The sequence below is a fragment of the Vanellus vanellus genome, assembly GCF_965231255.1.
Source record: "Vanellus vanellus genome assembly, contig: HAP1_SCAFFOLD_524, whole genome shotgun sequence".
Classification (NCBI taxonomy): domain Eukaryota; kingdom Metazoa; phylum Chordata; class Aves; order Charadriiformes; family Charadriidae; genus Vanellus; species Vanellus vanellus.
The window spans coordinates 81,719-100,536 of NW_028127738.1; positions in this window are offsets into that span (position 1 = coordinate 81,719).

Below are 18,818 nucleotides of genomic sequence, written 5' to 3' on the forward strand. Positions count from 1 at the left end.
GCCTGCACTCTGCTGCTAAAGGAATAGAGAAAAAGGCATTAGCAATGACAATTGTAGCATACCATTGGGCTGCCTTTGACTCCAGTTCATACTGAAGTTGTAGCATGTCTGGCACAGCTGCACTCAGTGGTGGTGTGACTTCATTCAGGCCACGACAGTCTACTGTTAATCTCCAGTCCCCGTCAGACTTTCGCACTGGCCATAGAGGGCTGTTAAAGGGTGAGCGAGTTTTGCTGATCACTCCTTGGCTCTCTAGCCGGCGAATCAGGGGATGGATGGGAATCAGGGAGTCTCGGTTGGTGCGATACTGTCGTCGATGCACCGTGGCAGTAGCCATTGGCACCTGCTGATCTTCAACCCTCAGCAGTCCCACAACAGAAGGGTCATCTGAAAGACCGGGTAAGGTAGACAGCTGTGTAACATCCTCAGTGTCTACAGCTGCTATACCAAAAGCCCACCGATACCCTTTTTGGTCTTTAAAACACCCTCTCTTGAGGTAGTCTATGCCAAGGATGCACGGAGCATCTGGACCAGTAACAATGGGGTGTTTCTCCCATTTATTCCCAGGTAGGCTCACTTCAGCCTCTAATACAGTCAGTTCTTGAGATCCGCCTGTCACTCCAGACATGGTGACAGTTTCTGCCCCTTTATGATTCAAGGGCAATAGGGTACACTGTGCACCAGTGTCCACCAGGGCTTTATACTTTTGTGGCTCTAATGTGCCAGGCCATCAAATCCACACAGTCCAATATATTCGGTTGTCCCTCTCCTCCTCCTGGCCGGAGGCAGGGCACCTCTAACGTTGACCGTAGTACCTACGATTATCAGATCGGTTCCTACCTGGTCCGTAGGATCGCCTACCGTAGGTCAGAGCAGCCTTCCTCCTGTAAGAATCCTTTCTTCTATCTGCTTCATTTTGCAACTCAAGCACCCGTGCCTGTAGGGCTGACGTAGGTTCTTCATCCCGTTTCTTCATGTCTTCTCCATATTCACAGAGGCAAAACCACAGGATATCTCGTATCGGGTTTGATTTCTCTTGAGTCAGAGGGTGTTTTTTCTCTTGAGTAGGAGGGCGTTTCTTCTTAGCAGCTGCAACATGGGTCTGTGCAGGGAAAGAAGGAGTTTTTCCTCCACCTTGGTTAGTTTATCAAACAGTTTATCAGTTTGCTCAACTCATCGGTTTGCTCATCAGTTTGCAGAAGGAGAGAACTCAAGGGATAAGGGGGAGTGGAGTCAGATCCCTCCTCGGAGAGGCAAGCGAAACCCCTCACAGCCCCCCTCACCATCCCAATTGCCCTTGCATAATAGGTATGGGGCTTTGGAAATCGAGGACCAGGCGATTGAGGATGGAAAGGATGATCCCTCCAGTGAGATGCCCAGTGCTGGGCACCCACCCCCACGCCTCAGGACTTCCTCAACCAAGAAAGAAAGCAAGGTAATTGTAGTAGGTGACTCCCTTCTGAGGGGAACAGAGGGCCCTATCTGTAGACCGGAGCCATCCCACAGGGAAGTCAGCTGCCTGCCTGGCGCCAGAATTAAGGACATACAGAGAAAACTCCCTTCCCTGGTTAAGACATCAGCTTACTACCCACTATTGATATTTCAGGTAGGTGGTGATGAGGAAGGTACCAGAAGGAGGCAGTTGGCTTTCTGGGCTGTGAGCGCACATTGCCGCCTCATGCTAAGCAGGTTCCCACCAGCCAGCACCCCCAAGTCCTTCTCGGCGAGGCTGCTCTCAATCCATTCTCCACCCAGCCTGTATTTGTGCATGGGATTGCCCTGATCCACGTGCAGGACCTTGCACTTGGCCTTGTTGTACATCACGAGCTCGGCACGGGCCCGCCTCTCCAGCCTGTCCAGGTCCCTCTGGATGGCATCCCTTCCCTCCAGCGTGTCGACTGCAACACGCAGCTGGGTGCCATTGGCAAACTTGCCGAGGGTGCGCTCCATCCCAACACCCATGTCACCGGCAAAGACGCTAAACAGCGCCAGTCCCAATAGCGACGCCTGAAGAATGCCGCTCCTCACTGGTCTCTACTTGGACATTGATCAGTTGACCGCAACTCTTTGAGTGCAGCCACCCAGCCAATTCCTTCTCCACCGAGTAGTCCATCCGTGGAACCCATGTCTCTCCAACTGGGAGACATGAACGTTGTGTGTGACAGCGTCAAATCCTTTCCGGGTAGGTGATAGTTGCTCTTCCCTTATCCACCAACGCTGTAATGCTACATTCACCGGTCTGTTCTCTCAAGCACTAGAGAAAACGTGGGCCCATTGCTGAACCCCAAACAAGACGCAGTGCCCAGATGAGGCCTGATGGGTGCTGAGCAGAGGTGATCAGCCTTGCGCCCTCTGGCTAGGGGAGAAAAATTGGAAAAACTCCCTGCAAGAGAGCCAAGTGCTGCCCCTGACTCCCCGTGGGGGGAACCAGGGGAGCCCAAGAGGGCTGGCCAGCAGTGCTGAAGCGTGGGGAGAGACTGTGAGACTTTGCTTGCTGGCTTGTTTTTCTTGTCTTTGTTGGTTGCTTTGTGACCACGTGCACAGCAGGTTATAACTATACCATCAAATTAGAGGACAGCTTCTGATAGTGCAAGGCATTCACTCTTTTTTCTATATGTTTCCCCATGCGGAAACGTATATCACGTTAGAACGTGAGGCAACATATGTTAGAATGTCAGACTCAAATAAAGAACCTGGGGATATAGAAACAGGTAGAGGCCATGCTTTGCTTCCAGACTCCCTATAGCACACTGTATTCATTTAGAAATGGAATGATTTTAACTCCTGAATAGCAATGTGCCCCCTAAACCGCACTGTGAGCGAGGAGAAGGGCCATGCAATATGGTAAGTAATCTTATCCTTGAATTGTTTTGATCAGGTTGCATCACTGGTCTCCACGCAGAGTTTGTGAGCATTCCCTGGGGTATTCAGGGCATCCCAGATAAAATCCTCTGTTGTAAACAGGAGCAACAAATCTCAAAAATTTTGCAAAGTTCAAAGCAAGGCGGGGAGGAAGATTTTTATTTCAAAATAGAATTGATTTCACCCATTCCCGTGTATGGTGTCATAGGTGCATATTTCTCAGCAGCTGAACATGTCTTTCCACCCAGTCTGGAAAAGAATTCCTGGAGGTGAGGCAGAGGACGAGAGGCACAGCCTTTGGAGGCCTCTTCCCCTCTTTCTATTTGTCCTTAGGCGCTGGTTCTTCGATGTGCTGTGGGAGGAAGCAGGGGAGCCCAAAGGGCTGGCCAACAGTCCTGGAGTACGTGGACAGCCTGTGGGACGTTGTCCTGCAGCCTCCCAGGGAGGCATGGGACATTATCAAATGAACCCTCTTGCTGTATGTGCCTGGAGATATGTACCACGGCCACCGGAACCTGACGGGACCCTGGGAAGACACAGCCAAGACCTCACTGGCATGAAACACTGACGCCGAGCACGGGACCAGAGGTGGCAGACGGAATGAGCAGTGGCGTTGCGGTAACCCCCGAGGCATGTGCTGGGTCCGCAGCACTGCCAGGGCAAGCGCCGTGGGCAAGGACAGCCCATTGCCATGTCCCCGAGGAAGGGACAGTGACATCACTGAGCGATGGGTTCTGGTTTTCCCCGGCCCTGCCAGGTTCGGGCAGCCGGGGCAGCCAGGAGGCGTGCTTGCAGCAGCAGAGGTGAGCTGTACGGGGAAACCTCACCCTGGGGAACTGGGAGGGTTTCCCTCTTGAGGGGCCTGGGCATTTCCTCCACCCCTGCCCAGGCCAGCCAATGAGCATGGCCTCGCTTCCTTTTCTAGTGCGACATCTGCTGCTGCGAGGACCAGTGAGAGGGAGCAGCTTGTGATCGCTGTCTCTCCCCAGCCCACCTCCCCAGATAGACAGCATGGCCACAGAGCTGGACGACCACTGTCCCATATGCCTGGACAGCTGGGAGGAAGCCAGCTATGTGTTGCCATGCTGCCACCACTTCTGTCTCGTCTGCTTCTGGCGGTGGGCTGAGATAAAGCCCGAGTACCCCCTCTGCAAGAGGGAGGTGGATGCCGTCATACCTTCAGTGCAGACGGACTATTACTTCCCACAGTATCCCGTCAGACCACCTCCAGCATCACTAGCCGTCCCGTACCAGGCCCCCCACAGCCCTGCAGCTTCTCCACCACGGGCTGCTGGACAGCTGACCATGGCTGTAGTGGACAGGCTCGAGGCTCACGAATGGGCAAGCCTTTTCGCGGAGTACTCGCTTCTCCTGCAACACTTGCTGCCCTGGCTGCGCCAGGTGCTGGAGCTGATGTTTGAGGACCACCATCAGCAGGCGTCCATCGCAGAGGACATTATCTTGTCCTGCCTCGTCAGCTTTGGACCGGACAAAGATCTCCTGGTCTGGCTCCTGCAGCTCCTGCTACGTAAGCGCACAGCGATGTTTGTGAACGATCTTGTCAACGCTGTGACACGAATGTGCGGCAGGGGGGCCCACCATGTGCTGGAGCTGAAGGGCATCCATGCTCCTGGGGGGTGGGAGGGCAGCCCTGTTGCCTCCCGGGGAGGGTCTCCTGCACCCAGCCCAGCCCCCTCCGGCAGCCCTGCCACACACAACGTGGGCCAGCTCCCCAGCACCCCCACAGCTGCCCTTGCTGGGGATGCCGGCAGCTCCGCCTCTCCAGCTTGCCCAGGCCGTTATGACTTTAAACTACTCTTTCGAGCTGTTCACTTTCAGTGGTAGACAACACAGACCTCCTGTGCCCTGAGGGCTGTTTCAAGTCTAATTTGTAGGTGGCCACTGGGTGTCACTGTTGCTGCTCTTCAGAGAGACCTGTTCCCCTCACTCTCAAAAGAGGAGGCCTGAGGATTAATTTGGGGAAAAGAGGAACTCGCATTGATTTCGAGGTCTGCTTTTTCCTTTTTGCAGCGTGGAAAAGAGTAAGACAGAGAGACAAGACAGCACTGACCGATATCAGTAAAGGAGAAGAGCCACAGTAACTGCGATGTCGTTTCCATAGATAGTCTGCAAGGTCCGATCTGTATAGGTAAACGGAACTGCTCTGGGACGATATTGACAAAATTATGACAAAGTTTTCCATTAAGGAACAAATGTCCATTTAAGTTAAATCGAAAGTTGGTTTGATTGTTAAGGGAATAAAGGAGGACGCTGTCACGTTGCAGTTCTTAAAATAAAGACAGAGTTTGGCGTAAAAAAGAGATGCAGTGAAAATCCCCAAACTGTAAAGCAGCGTTAAAGTTAAACTTCCAACTCTGTACACGCTCATTAATGAAGGAGTGTTTGCCGTCCCCAACAAGCACAGCAAGTGGCCTGTGGACCTTGAAAGGCTGATCTATTTCATCCTGCTGTCAGAATTAAGTGTGGACTCATCTTGGCTTGCAAATAAGCCTCCGATACTACAACATAAGCACGTGGGCTTCCAATCCTTACCTTTAGGCTCATCTGTATTGGCAGGCTCTTCACCTGCTCAGAGGCACACTGACTTTCACAGGACTCGGTTCAACAATCTGTTTGTGTGGAAACGCCCCAGGTTCAAAATACATAGTGTAGGTCAGGAAGAATGCAATATCCTTTGCGCCTGAGAAATCAAATCAACTGTGTAGGCCATAAATATCTGTGAAACAGACACAAAGTGTTTCTAAAAATGGATGTGGTTCGACTGTGTTTAATGCACCTTGTGCTTAAGCATCTTTTGTCCGAAATAAGAACTTTCTATAGGAGCTTTTTTTCTTGCTAGGAGCAAACTTTTAGCAGAGAAGATCAACACTATAATTGTGTCCTGTGTTTTAGATCAAAGACTTGAAATTCGTGTATAACTAACATTATCCATTTGCAAGGTATTAAGTTGTTTGTAGGCTTCAGTGACCTGGCTTTTTCTGGATCATTTCTATTTTTAATGTTTTCCTCTTCCTTTCATTTTCCCTAGTCTTGCTTTTATTACCGACATACCTGTAGAAGCTTTTCTTGTTGCCCTTGACCTCTCTGGCAAGATTTAATTCTTTCAGGCCTTTAGCTTTCCTAACCTGGTCCCTGGCTGCTTGAAGGACCCTCTCCTGGATCTACTCTAGAAGGGCCTTCTCCTGGATCTCCTTCAGAACTCCCTCCCAAGCTGTCTTGGGACAGCTGGTCCTTGTCGTGAGCGACAGGGGAACGATCTGACTGCTTTCTCTTCTTCCTGGTTACTGGGGCAGCTTGTACCGATTTTGATGGAGATTGAGTAGTTTTGGTACTGCTCGTGTTATAAGTTGATCTCACAAAATTGACGTGAGACAGAGTCAATTAAAATTTGGAGTATTTATTAGCAAGCGGCAGCAAGCAAAACAGCGCTGGGCGGCCCGGGAGTCTCACTCCACCGACGGCGCGCACTCAATGCAGCGGCTTTCTCAAATATATATGGTACTTTTTACATAATCATAAGATCTCTTAATACGGCTATACATATGCATAACCTATCCCCGCTTCGTATTAAAATTAGCTTTAAGAAGTCATTTTCATAAACTCCTCCTAACTGTGCTTGCGCAATGCTTTGTGGTGGTGGTTGCTGAGGGTCTTGAGGATGAAGGCTGCAAATTCTTCTTCATCACTTCAAGTAACCTTTTGTGCCTGCGCAGACTCAGTTTTTCTTTTTGGTCTCTGTCCAGACTGCAGGGTTGGTTTCAGCCGCCTTTCAAGGCCTTCTTTTATTTGTTATCAGGAGCTGTCCTTGGCAATGCCTCAAGACTTCTTGCTTCGTCCATTTTTTATCAGGCCTGTCTTTTAGGTTATGAATTACTACTAGTTAATTAGTACTATATCTTTGACTTAGTCCCCCCCCCTTTTTCTAAAGAGTTAGTAAATTCTATAAGGATTCTTCATCTAACATTTTCTCAAAGTATTTATCTAAGTGCTATAGGTATCTCTAAAACTCTGGCAGTACTAAACGAACACCTTTAAAATTACACAAATTAACATCTTAAACACTAGTATTGCCAGTGGTCTTGGGGTGAAGGTTTCTCTCCTTCAAGTCTTTTCACAATTTATTATACTTTGTCTACATAACTTGACCCTGCAGCTTAGTTTTGCCTGCACAATCATGCATATCTTGTTTACACAGTAAAATGTTGGCCATCTTGCCACCTCTTGTTAAGCAGTTGCCTTCTTGTGGAAATGTAAGTTTTTAGGTTTGGTGAACAAACGATACTGAGTTTATCACACTCGTAGTGGCTGGAGTAGCTTGTGCCGGGACAGGCGGCGGCGTGGCTTGTGCCGCTGCAGGGCGGGGGCAGGGCTTGCGCCGGGACGGGCGGTGGAGGCGCCTGTGCCGTTGCGGTGTGTGTGTGGGGGGCTCGGCTGCCGGTGGTACCGGTGCCGCTGCAGGCGGCGGAGGCGCCTGTGCCGTTGCGGTGTGTGTGTGGGGGGTCGGCTGCCGGTGGTACCGGTGCCGCTGCAGGCGGCGGAGGCGCCTGTGCCGTTGCGGTGTGCGTGTGGGGGGGGGTCGGCTGCCGGTGGTACCGGTGCCGCTGCAGGCGGCGGCGGCGCGGCGGTGCAGGCGCCTGTGCCGTTGCGGTGGGGGGGGGCGGCTACGGCCGGGCCGGGCGGGGCCGCGGTTTGCGCCGCTGCAGATCGCCGAGCGGCTGCGCGGGTCTGAGTGGCGGCAGCGCCCGGTCCCCCTACTGCTCTCCCTGCACCGGTGTTTCACATGAAACCACCCCTGCATCACATTCAGGAAAACTGACAACAAAAGCACGGTCTTAACAGGGCACCAATCCTTATCCTCAGAGCCCAGAAGGTTGCCGTGCCCCACCTCTGATGGTGTCACATTAGCATAATTATCAAAGGGCGAAGTAAACATTCCCCAGGTAGAACCGAATGTATAATTAATCACAGAATCCATCACGAGAGGCCCGAGATATACAGGTAGAGCCCTTACCCAACTCATCGTGTTATACATCTGAATTGCGAACCACACCAAAACAGCACCTTTAAACCTTCACATAAAAAGCCAAAGAATAAATGAACTTTGAAACACATTTGGCAGGTTAAACCAAGCTGACTGCATTAAGGTCGAACAAAGCTGCTTAAAGGCATGATACAAGATTTCGTCTAAGAATGACACGATGCAAGCTGTCTGTTCTAATCTCTGAGCAAGCTGGAACTCAAACTATTTGGGCAATTTATCACAGGTCTGATCGAGCACTGCTCGGGCCCCACGTTGGGCGCCAATTAATCTGTCGTGGTTTAGGCCAAAATCCACTACTGGGGACCTGAGGCACCCCAGATGGAACCGACAGGTGCTCCCCTCTACCCTTCTTCAAAGAGAGGCAGAGGAGGAAAAAGAGACTTATGAGTTTAGAAGGAACTAAAGTACTTTGATGAAATATTATTAATAATATAAAAAGAAATAATGAAAAATATATACAAAACCGTATCAAGCTCCCGAGGTGACAATCACATTACCTGCTGGCACTGGGGCAGTTCCAGGCTGGATGGGAACTGGTTTCTGGATCTGGATTCAGGATCGGGATCACAGGCAGACAAACAGAGTCCTCCTCAGACGTCAGCCATTGAAGGAAGAGACCTGCCCCTTTGATCCCTCAGCTTTTATACTGAGCATGAGGCAGATGGGATGGAATACCCTGTTGGTGAGTTTTGGGTCACCTGTCCCGTCAGCTCCTCTCTGCAGGTGGGACTCCACTATGCTTTTCCACTTCTGACCCTCCAACGGGGCAAATAACAAAGTTGGTTGGCCTTGGGGGTTATAGCAATAAGTATAAACAGGAGCCTCTCTGCATACCATGTCTGGGCATCAGCTACAAACAATTGGTCTTATCACTCTGAGAGTGAACATTGTCTGCACAATATGCAGTTAATTTCAGTAGTTAGAAGAGGCCCAGCTAACAAGCGAAGTTACTGAACAAAATTGGTTCTGTTTTACCTCAAACCAGGACAGTGACTCTCCAGCACGAAGTTCTCAACTACACCCAGTAGTAAGTGGTCCCCAAATCCCTCGTGCTCTGGGGACCACACCAAAGTCAGTAGACTACTCGCATGCTCTCCCTTTATGCAAGTAATTAAACTCCTTCCTTAATTTTGACTACAGCTCCAACAGCAGCAAATTCACTAAAATTACAAAACTACCACTCCCAGTTGTGCTAAGGCATGTCCAGTTTTGATAGACATGGGAGGAGACAGTTTGTCCCAAAGCCTCGACCATTTTAGCTCACCAAAAAAGAAACCATGGGTGCAAACGTGCGGCAGATACTAAGCAGGGGCGCCAATTTTCTGCACATCGGCCCAGGTCTGCCTAGTTATCGAAACTACTTAGTTCAAGTAGTACTTCTCTAAGTATCTCCCTGAGAATCTAACTACTTAGAAACCTAAGCACAAAATTTACTGCCAAAAGCTGTCCATCTTTCTGTTGCAGCGCTACGTTCTTGCTGTCTGTTACTACAGGATTACACTGGCTCATAAGCTGCCCTTCTGAAAATACCCCGATCCAGATCTTTTATAGCATCCGTCATGAGTCTACACGTACCCATAACATTGCCAAGTCGCCGTTTTCATGCCACTTTTGAATATTGCTCTCTCTCCTGTAAACACTCTACCTGCCTCTCATGGTTTGGGCCAAAACGGCCACAAGGCAAGTGACAGATGCTCCCCGCTCCCTCTCTTCAGTAAAAAAAAAAAGAGAGGCAGGAGAGAGAGAGAGAGAGAGAGACATACGAGTTTAGAAGGAACTAAACTGCTTTAATGAAATATTAATAGAAAAGTAAAAAGGAAATAATGAAATGTATAGAAAACCGTATCGAGCTCCCAGAATGACAGTCACCTCGCCAGCTGGCCCTGGGGAAGTCCCAGACCGGAATCATAGACGGATGGGAACTGGATTCCAGAGCTGCATTCAGGATCGAGACCAAACGCACACGAACAGACGGAGTCCTCCTCAGGCGTCGGCCATCGAAGAAAGAGGGCTGACCCTTTGATCCCTCAGCTTTTCTACTGCGCGTGAGGCAGATGGGATGGAATCCCCTGTTGGGCAATTTTGGGTCACCTGTCTAGTCCGCTCCTCCCCGCAGGTGCGACCCCTCTGCGCTTTTCCGCTTCCCACCCTCCAACAGGGCAAATAACCACGTTATCTGCCCTTGGGTGTTATAGCCCTAAGTCTAAGCAAGAGCCTCTCTGCATACCATGCCTGGCATCAACTATCAACACAGGTCTCGTCACTCTGAGAGTGAACGGTTTCTGCATAATAGGCTGCTCTCTGCAGTAGTTAGAAGAGGCTTAGCTAAAAAGTGAAGTGACTGAAGAGAGAATCGGTTCCGTTTTACTTCAAACAAGGACAGATGCTATTTGTCCCATGATGGCATTGGTGGAGTACATCATGTCTGTTAAAAAGACAGAAAACAGGAACGGTCTGGGTGGGGAAGGCCGGACAGGTTACCCCTTTTGTGGTGCAGGATAGGTCATACGCGTTTCTGCCAGGGCGTCATAAGTTATCTTTTGCAGTTGGGCACACAGCACAAGTTCCCACAACTCCAGTAAGTTTAACTCTCTGAGGGAGAGGATGAGAGAGAAAAGAGACTTACACGTTTAAAAAAGAAATTAAATGACTTTAATGAAAACCTCAACCAAAAAAAAGAGAGAAACTTAAGACACATGCACACTATATCCACAACTGTATTAAGAGAGAAAAGATCCTTTTATTGTGAACATGGCGTGCGGGAGCCCAGGAGTCACAGGGGTTCAGGCACTAACAGGAAACGGGCACCTACAAGGACAGAGTCAGAAAACACTGGTAAAGCCCAAAGGCAGGACGAGACAGGACTTGGTTCCCCTTCCTTTGGGAAACACAGCCGGCAAGGAAGGGTTTCTAGCCCAGCTGGCATTGAGCAGGGGGTGGCTCTGGCGCCTTGTCCCCATGGGGAATGCCCTTTGAGACTGTGCGTCTGCAGGGATGCACAGTGCGCCTGTGCCACGCAGCAGGGCTCCATCGGGAGCCCCTGGGGAGCTGCCATGGACTTCTTCCCAAAGCCTGCACGGCACCATCCCTGGCCGACCCTTGCCAGCCCCTTGGACTGACTTAGCGCAGTTTAAGGAGTTGGGAAAGATGGGCAGCAGAGCCTGGGACTCACCTGGGCTTCTTCACCATCTGGACCTTTCTTCTTCTCTTCAGTCGCAGTCTTCTTCCTCTCTTCCTTCTTTTTTCTTCTTGTTTACATTCCATCTCCTCTTCCCAGGCCTCTGGTCTCTTCCTTTTGCTTTGGTTTTCGGTTTCCTGGAGGGAGCTTGCAAACCTTTCCATCCCACAGTGGATTGGAGAGGTAAAGCCAGGATCAACTGGATCAATCAGTTCTCCATTTAACCCAAGCTCACTCCTTTTACCTTTGTGCCTTTGAAAGGTTCTTTTGATCTTCTGCACATCGCAGGGACTCTGTCGTGGTCTCGGGGGCGGTTGGAGGAAAAGTGGTCGTGTCCTAAACCAGAAATGTTGGCGTTAGCAGGTGGCAAGGGATGCCCTGGAGGAGTAAGCGACTTTTTGGCAAATTGCTCCCTTAGCTCTCTAGAGAAGGTGCCTTGGGCTGGTTGGCATTAGCCCTTTCTTCCAAGGGCCTCACTTTCGAACACAACGTTCTCACAGGTGTGTGACACTCTGCTAATTTGCAGGGGCCATTCAGCAGACACCCTGCGGTCCCCTGCGGGCAAGAAAAGGCTTGCCCACTTCTTTCTCCTGCCGTTTCTTCTGCCCTCCCGAGACAGAACTCTGCAGATACCCCTTTGGTGCAACACCCCCTTCTGCGGTGGCAGGCTTTGCTTTTGGAGTCTGTCCTTGGCAGGTATTTTGTAGGTATTTCCTTTGACTAAGCACATTCCTAACACATTGGAGAAACCACCTTTCCACTTTCACTTACACTGCCCTGTTCTGGGGGATAAAAAAAACCCACACAAAGCCAGAAGGCAATGAATGCTGGGAATAGGCACAGCAGCTCCTTGGACTCATTAAGACATACCCTCCTCCACGAGACACATTGTTGCAGTGTTTGTGGACCTGCCATACCTCTGCTATTTCCAATCCTGCCTCCGTATCTGCCACTTCTACTTCCTTGAGGACTAGCAGAGAGGGTGGTGCCTCCAGGAAAGCTTTTGCCTGGTGCACCACGGCTGCTACCCCTGTACCTGGGGGAAGGGCAGCCCCCTCCTCCTCCTCCTGCTGCTGCTCCCTCCCGCTGCAAAGGAAAACAGCGTAAGAGCCCGTCAATGGAGACCACCAGCCCAGCGCTCCCAGAGCCTGCCCTGCCCTGCCCTGCCTGCAGCGTGGTGCGATGGGGCAGGACGGGCAGGGGGCCAGCAGCTGGAACCGCGGCTCTGGCTCAGCAGTTCCAGCTGGGATGCTCCTGAGAGCCGGCATGCCACCACGGCAGCCCTGCCCAGCCCTCGCCCTGCCCTCCTCCTCCAAGCTGTGGGCAGCAGCAGAGGCTCCGTGTCCCCGCAGAACCAGGTCCAGCAGCCACTGCCCAGCGGGTCCCCTTGGTCCTCCAGGTGACGTCCTCCCTTGGGCTGCCACACCTGCATAGGGACACTCAAGGGACAAGTGAGCATGGCTCCTCCCGGCTCTGGCCGAGGAGCAGAGGTCAATTTAGTTCTGGGGACGGAGTGAAGCAGGAAGCACCTCAAGCGCTCCGCAATGTCGAAGGGTACCAAGGGCTGAGCTCTCTCCTGCTGCAGCGTGATGGGCACAGATATCCTCCGGGTGAAGGGCAGCAGCATCCTCAATTCTGCAGACGTGCCGCTTGCAGGAGGACAAAAGGCCCTCCCTGCCTTTCTTTCCAAAACTTACCTGAGCGGTGATGTCCTCCTTTATTGACAGATGGGGCAAGCAGCGGTGCTTGCTTGGGATCATCCTACAAGAATCAGAGAGCGGTTAGAGAGCAGCCTCACAGCAGAAAGGGCCACTGGCAAGCTGCCAGGCGGCACCAGCAGCCTGAGAGCATTAGCGGTGGGACCCTCTGCCTTCCGGGGCTCACCCCACTCACCACACATCCTGCACAGCCATGGGTGGGGGAAAGGCCATTCTCACCTCTGCCTGGACCTCTAGCAGCTTCTCCAGGCTCCTGGGATTGAATGTCCTCCACTGGGCAAGAAGGAGTGGAAGAAGGTGAGCAGCGATGCCTCTGCTGCTCGGCTGGAGGAGCGGTTGTTAGGGACAGAAACACTCACATGGTGGCAGCGGCTCAGCTCCTTCTCCAGGTGCTTGATGGATGGGAGGCAGCTCACCCGGGCTCTCTTGTCTCCTTCTGGTGTCCTGTGCACCAGGAAGGGACAGGGAGGGAGCTGGGTCAAGCCCAAGCTGCCTCTTCTCCCTTTCTCTTGGCATTGCAGCTTCTTCTGCCCTTCCCTTCTGGGCACCAAAAGGTGACCAGGGGATTCAGGATGTAGAAATGCCCCTATTCCTCCGTGCCAGCGTGCTGCCTGCTCCCTGCTCAGGCTCTGCTCGGAGGGCAGAGGCCATTCACAGGATGCCATGGGCCCAGTTGGGAACCTCTCCTGCCCAGTCATGGGACGTGGCACCATGACTCACCTGAAAGGGGCAACACAGGAGCTGCTGGGCCAGGAGAGGATGATGGAGGTCCCATCCTCATCACTTCCTTCCTTTTCTGCTCTTGCTGCCTCCTTGTCAGCACTCAGCACCCACAGCTGGTCCAGGGCCAGGCAGAGCCGTGGGCGCAGGGTGGTGCCACATCTGAAGAGCGGAGAGGCAGGCAGGGAGCTGGAGGTGGAGCCTGCCGGAGCCCTGTCCCCCGCCTGCCGTTGGGGCAGACATGGGTGCATCCAGCAGCAAGGTGCCCCCGGGGGCTGAGGCTGGTGCCAGGGTGTCCCTGCCCCGCTGCCAGGGACAGGGCTGGGGGAAAGGCGGCTGGGCTTGCAGGCACTTACTGCAACTTGGCAATGAGCAGCTTCTGCTGGAGGAGGCAAAGGCACCTCTGGCTTCTCTTGCAGCCCTGGCTCAACCACTCATCCACGCTCAGCACCGCCGTGCCCTTGCTGAGAGCCTCCCTGCAGAGCAGAGAGCGGTGGGTATGTGAAAGGCTGCTGCTGTGGGGCCCGGCCATGCCCGCGTGTCCCCGAGCCCCAGGGAGAGCCCACCTAGAGCCACAGCAGCAGTTGGCCTGGCCCATTCCACCCGGGACTGGAGGACCCTGGCCGTGCCCAAAGGACACGGCCCAGGCAGCCACAGTAAGGATGGGATGCGGGGTGCTGCTGCTGGTGCTGCTTTGGGCCAGCACAGCTCCATCCTGCTGTCTCTGGTGGCTCTTGGCTGCAACTGACAAACACTGGGAGCTCAACGGAAGCTGGGTGGTTACCGGGAGGCACCGGGGCATGGCTTTTCTCCACTATGGCCATCTCTGTCTGGCACGGGGGAACCCAGAGCAGGACACAGCAGAGGGCACCCATCACCTCCCTCCACCCGCTGCCCACTTACAGCTAGTGTCGTCTGCGCGGCTGGCGCCGCTTGTTGCGCTGTGGCTGTCCCTGGCAGCCCGCGAGGGTCCTGCGGCGCTTTGGACAGCGTGCTGCTGGAGGCAGCCTGGCCGTGGTGGTGGTGTGCCCCACCAGGCCTGCGGGAGATGGATCCACCTCCATGGGCTCTGTGTCATCTGCGGGGGGATCCACCTCCATGGGCTCTTCCTCATCCCTCTTCTCTGGTGGGTCGACCTCCATGGGCTCATCTCGCCGGGCAGGGCTGCTGCTGATGGCGCCAGCCCACTGGCGTTTCCTGGGCTGGGGAGGCATCCTCAGGGCTTCCAATGAGCCTCTTGTCCCTGGGCCCACTCAATGTAGGCACTGGTGCCACCCACTGTGGGCACTCGCCTCCCTTGGCCGCCTCCTCCTCTCGCAAGCAGGCTTGGCGTGAGTGTGCCTGGCTGCTGAGCGAGCTGTGGGCCAGCCACAGGGCTGCCTGCTTGCCTAACGGCCAGCCGGTGATGTCACCAACAGACGTTGCTGTGGCTGGGAGGGGGGCCCCTGAGGCCCTGAAGGCCCCATTGAGGGCGGCCCTTTTGCTTCCAGAGAGAAAGGCTGCCCCTGGAGCAGTGGGTCTGCCCTCCATGTCCCCTGGTGTGCCCTGGGCTCCAGCCCCCTCCTTGTGCCAGGCCTCAACAGGACAGCGGCCACAGTGTCAGAGGGCCTGGCCTGGTGCATGCTGCTGCGCAGGGGCGACAGGAGGAGTCCATTGTAGGGCCACCGAGGTCCTTGGGGCCTGGAGGAGGGGTGTTCAGTCTGCGGACGGGAAGGCCCATGGCGGGTTGCTGTCCCCGGCCGGTTCTTGCCTCAGCTACCCAATGGGTGGTTGAAGATGACGCCAGACCCACCCTGGTGTTGCACAGAGAAGATCTGCTGCTTGGTGGGGACTCTCTGTGCCTTCAGAGATGAGGGAAGAGAACTCAAGCACAGAGCTCGTTGCCTCAGTGATGTCATGTCATGTTCTTCATCAGCTGAATCAGTGCTTTATGGTTTAAAGAGAGACCTGGTGACATCCAATAAATTTAAAAAAAACCCAAAAACTAAAACAACAACAAACCTGTGACCGTTCCAATATTTCCGTTTCATTTTGATAAGATTTAACTTTGTGCTTTCTAGTTGTGGTGTGAGCAATTCTCTGTGCCGTTGCTTTCTTATGCAGAGCCTTAGTGCTTAGGTAGGTGTGTGACTTATTGAACCAGTACCAGAAAAATGATTCCTTAGAAAGACTTTATATGCAGCCTGGTTTTCTTCATTGTTCAGGAGAGGCAGCTTCATGATGGAGTGTGGTGAACTGCTTGAGAATTCTTCATTGGAGTGCCTGCCTTTAGAGCAGCAGCTCTCTTAAATGACGGAGCTGTGCGGACCCTTCTGAGGCCACAAACAAGTGCAGGCTCAAGCGATGGAAATGCTGTATCTACGTAGTTCTTAGTATTCCACGCTTCGGTCTTGGAAGGCTGAGACACCTGGAAGAGCAGGTGCTCTTTCCTATAAAATACCCCCAAACCCCTCACCTACTAACAGCCTTTTTCTTTATGAACTTGATTGATGATGTACTGTGATCTTGGGTTGATTCCCCTATGTGGAATGACTAAAACATGCGGCTTGTATTTGAAGGGCTGGAATCTGAGCACAATTTGCTGCAAGTCTGAAGTGCCCCTGAGCAAAGGGAGCCACAGAAGTCAGGGCTGCAGCACAGGAGGGAATCCACGGAGCATCAGTGGGTGGGTGGCAGCAAAAGTTTTACTGGTGTGCTGAACCCCCACCCAGAGATTTGCGAGCTACAGCTGGCTTGTGGACTGGATAGTCTGGCACTACTTGACTGCCGGTTAAGATAGCAGACCCTCTAAGCAGTTGTCGACCTCTGAGTAGGCAGGTGGGTAACATGCCAGCAAGAGTGTTTGGGGGAGAAGAGAGCTGCTGCATGCACGCCTCTGGGATTCGGCTGCCCGTGGCAGGAGATGCGTGAAGTTGGGTGTGTGTGCTGTCACGGGCAGATGCTCAAGGGCAGCTAAGAGCGAGCTGGAGCGCTCTGCTTTCACCCGGGAGAGAAAGGCTGCTGCTGAAAGCACAGGCTGGCAGGATCCTGACGGAGCCAAGGAGCAGAAAGGAAGGATTTAAACAATGGGGGAGTGCTCCTTTCAGCAGGGATGGCTATACCTTGGCACTTGGTGGGCTTGGTTTCATTCCTCTTTCCTCCATTGTCTCTCTCCTCCTTCTTTCCTCTCTGTTGTTGCAGCTCCTGGAAGTAGAGGGAAAAGACAGCTGTTGAGGATTGCCTTGGAGCCTTATCTCAGGAAAGCCTGAGCATCAGGTTGGCAGGTTTCCAAGCTGCTAGCCGTGCTTCCTTCCCATGAGCCCAGGACACAAGCCTTGGGGAGCCGCGGCTTTGCTTCCAGTATTTCTTTGTTCCCTGAGCACGCGTTTGCAAATTCTGTAACCTTTTGCCCTTGTCCCTCCGCAGGTTAAGGTGCAACATGCTGACTTTTGATCTGCCCATCTTAATCTCTCTCCTTCTCAGCAGCATTCCTGATTGTCTTATTTCCACAGGTTGTGCCAGTCTGGAGGAGAAACGTTTCCTTTTTGAGCTCAGGCACATGATCTGAGGACGCTCACCATTTCTGACTGTGCCTAATGATTTAGGTTCTTCCTGGAGACACCAAGAGGATTGCTGTGTTTGTCGCTCTGTGTGTCTTCATTGCTACTCGTACTCACAAAACAACTGGACCAAATTTGGGATCTGATGACTCAGGTTTCGACTTGCAGCTTCTTCTGCTTCTTTGGACCCTTGTTGCATAGGAGTTCCTGTGCTTTTGCCTTCTATTTGGTGCACACAAGCAGCGTATTGGCTTTGTGATCTGGGCATTATTGAGCATTTATTGTTCAATGTGGGCAAGCGTGACTCCCAGGGCCGTGAACACTTGGAAAACATGCTATGCAGTATTACCTGCAGGGTGTGGCAGACTGACCCAAATGATTCATGGTTTTGTTAATCCTTATACCTAGGAAAACAAATGTATGCAAAAGAAGGCCAGCAACACCAGAGTGTGAGGGATGGCCTTAAACGTGTGTTTTCCCATGAGATGTGACTTCTGTGTAGGCACCTAGTTCCAGGTACTGCAAATTTGTGTAGAATTTCTTGGGAAATGGCTGAGCTGCTGCATCTGCTCTTGAAGTGTCAGCTGGGAGAAAAGGCTGATACTCTTGAGGAACACCGAGTAATATCAGGTTGAGACCAATGAGTTTCCATTTGTGTGGGAAAAATAATACTTTGCATTGATTGAGCAGTTAGAAAGCTGCTAAGAAAGGACAATCTCCAGAGTGTTTTGAAAAATCATCACTTAGAATGCAGCTTAATGAAAATTGTCATGGGAGACCTGGGCTTAGGCCCACAAAAGTATGTAGGTATTGAAGAAGGCTGGTGCAAGAAGCGTTCCTTGCTGGTGGGTTGCCGTTAGCCTTGCGTCTGTGGAGGTGGTCGGCATGCGTTCACACAGCAACGCAAGCCAGAGCAGCTTCTCGACTGCTCTAATTCTCCCTGGGTTGCCTCCAGCGCTGGGGGTGGGACAGGAGAGCTGTGGGCACTCCGCACTTCCCAAGGACTTCAGAGAGGCCTGCGGAAGAAAGGGCTCTGCCAGAGCAGAAAGGCAAATGTATGGCAATACTCGATAGCTTTCTTCTGTAGGAAGAAAGGAGGCAGTGGCAAATCCCGTTGCTCCAGTTACCACCCTTTCAACAGAGACCCTGAGGAGGACTGAAGTGTGCTGCTCTGTGCCAGTGAGGATTTGCCTGCAGTTTTGGATTTTCTGCTTTTACAGGCAGTATGTGCCTCATACATTTATTGTTACAGATTAGAGTTCTGCTGCGACTCTGGTGTTACTGGAGAGGGGGGATGTAGCACTGAAACACTTAGTGGTGCTCCTGGGCCCTGTTTTGAACTAGTTCCTAAAAAATGTGTTTTTCTTACCTCTGCTGGAGTTTGTCATGTTGAGTTCACTACTGAAATCACACTTCAACATCCTTTTCAATGTCACAGGTAGAAGAGCCCAAGCAGTTCTCGCTGGTCCCTCCGGCAGTTGACTTCAGAAACAGGTCCTGTGTTTTGGTGAAAGAAAGTGTTGCTTGAGGAGGTGCGTGCGCTGTGTTGGTGTGAGTTGGGGTGGGGAAGATGGGAAGCAAAGTAGAGATTGAGCTGGGCTTTCTTAGGAGAAGGAGAAATGCCTTCAGCTCTGTGTTGGGTGCTAAACTCTTAAAGAAGATGCTGCTGTGGATTTGAAAAATCTTGAAAGGCTGTCCATTAGGAGTGGCCTAGAGAGGAATGGTATTTTGTAAATGAC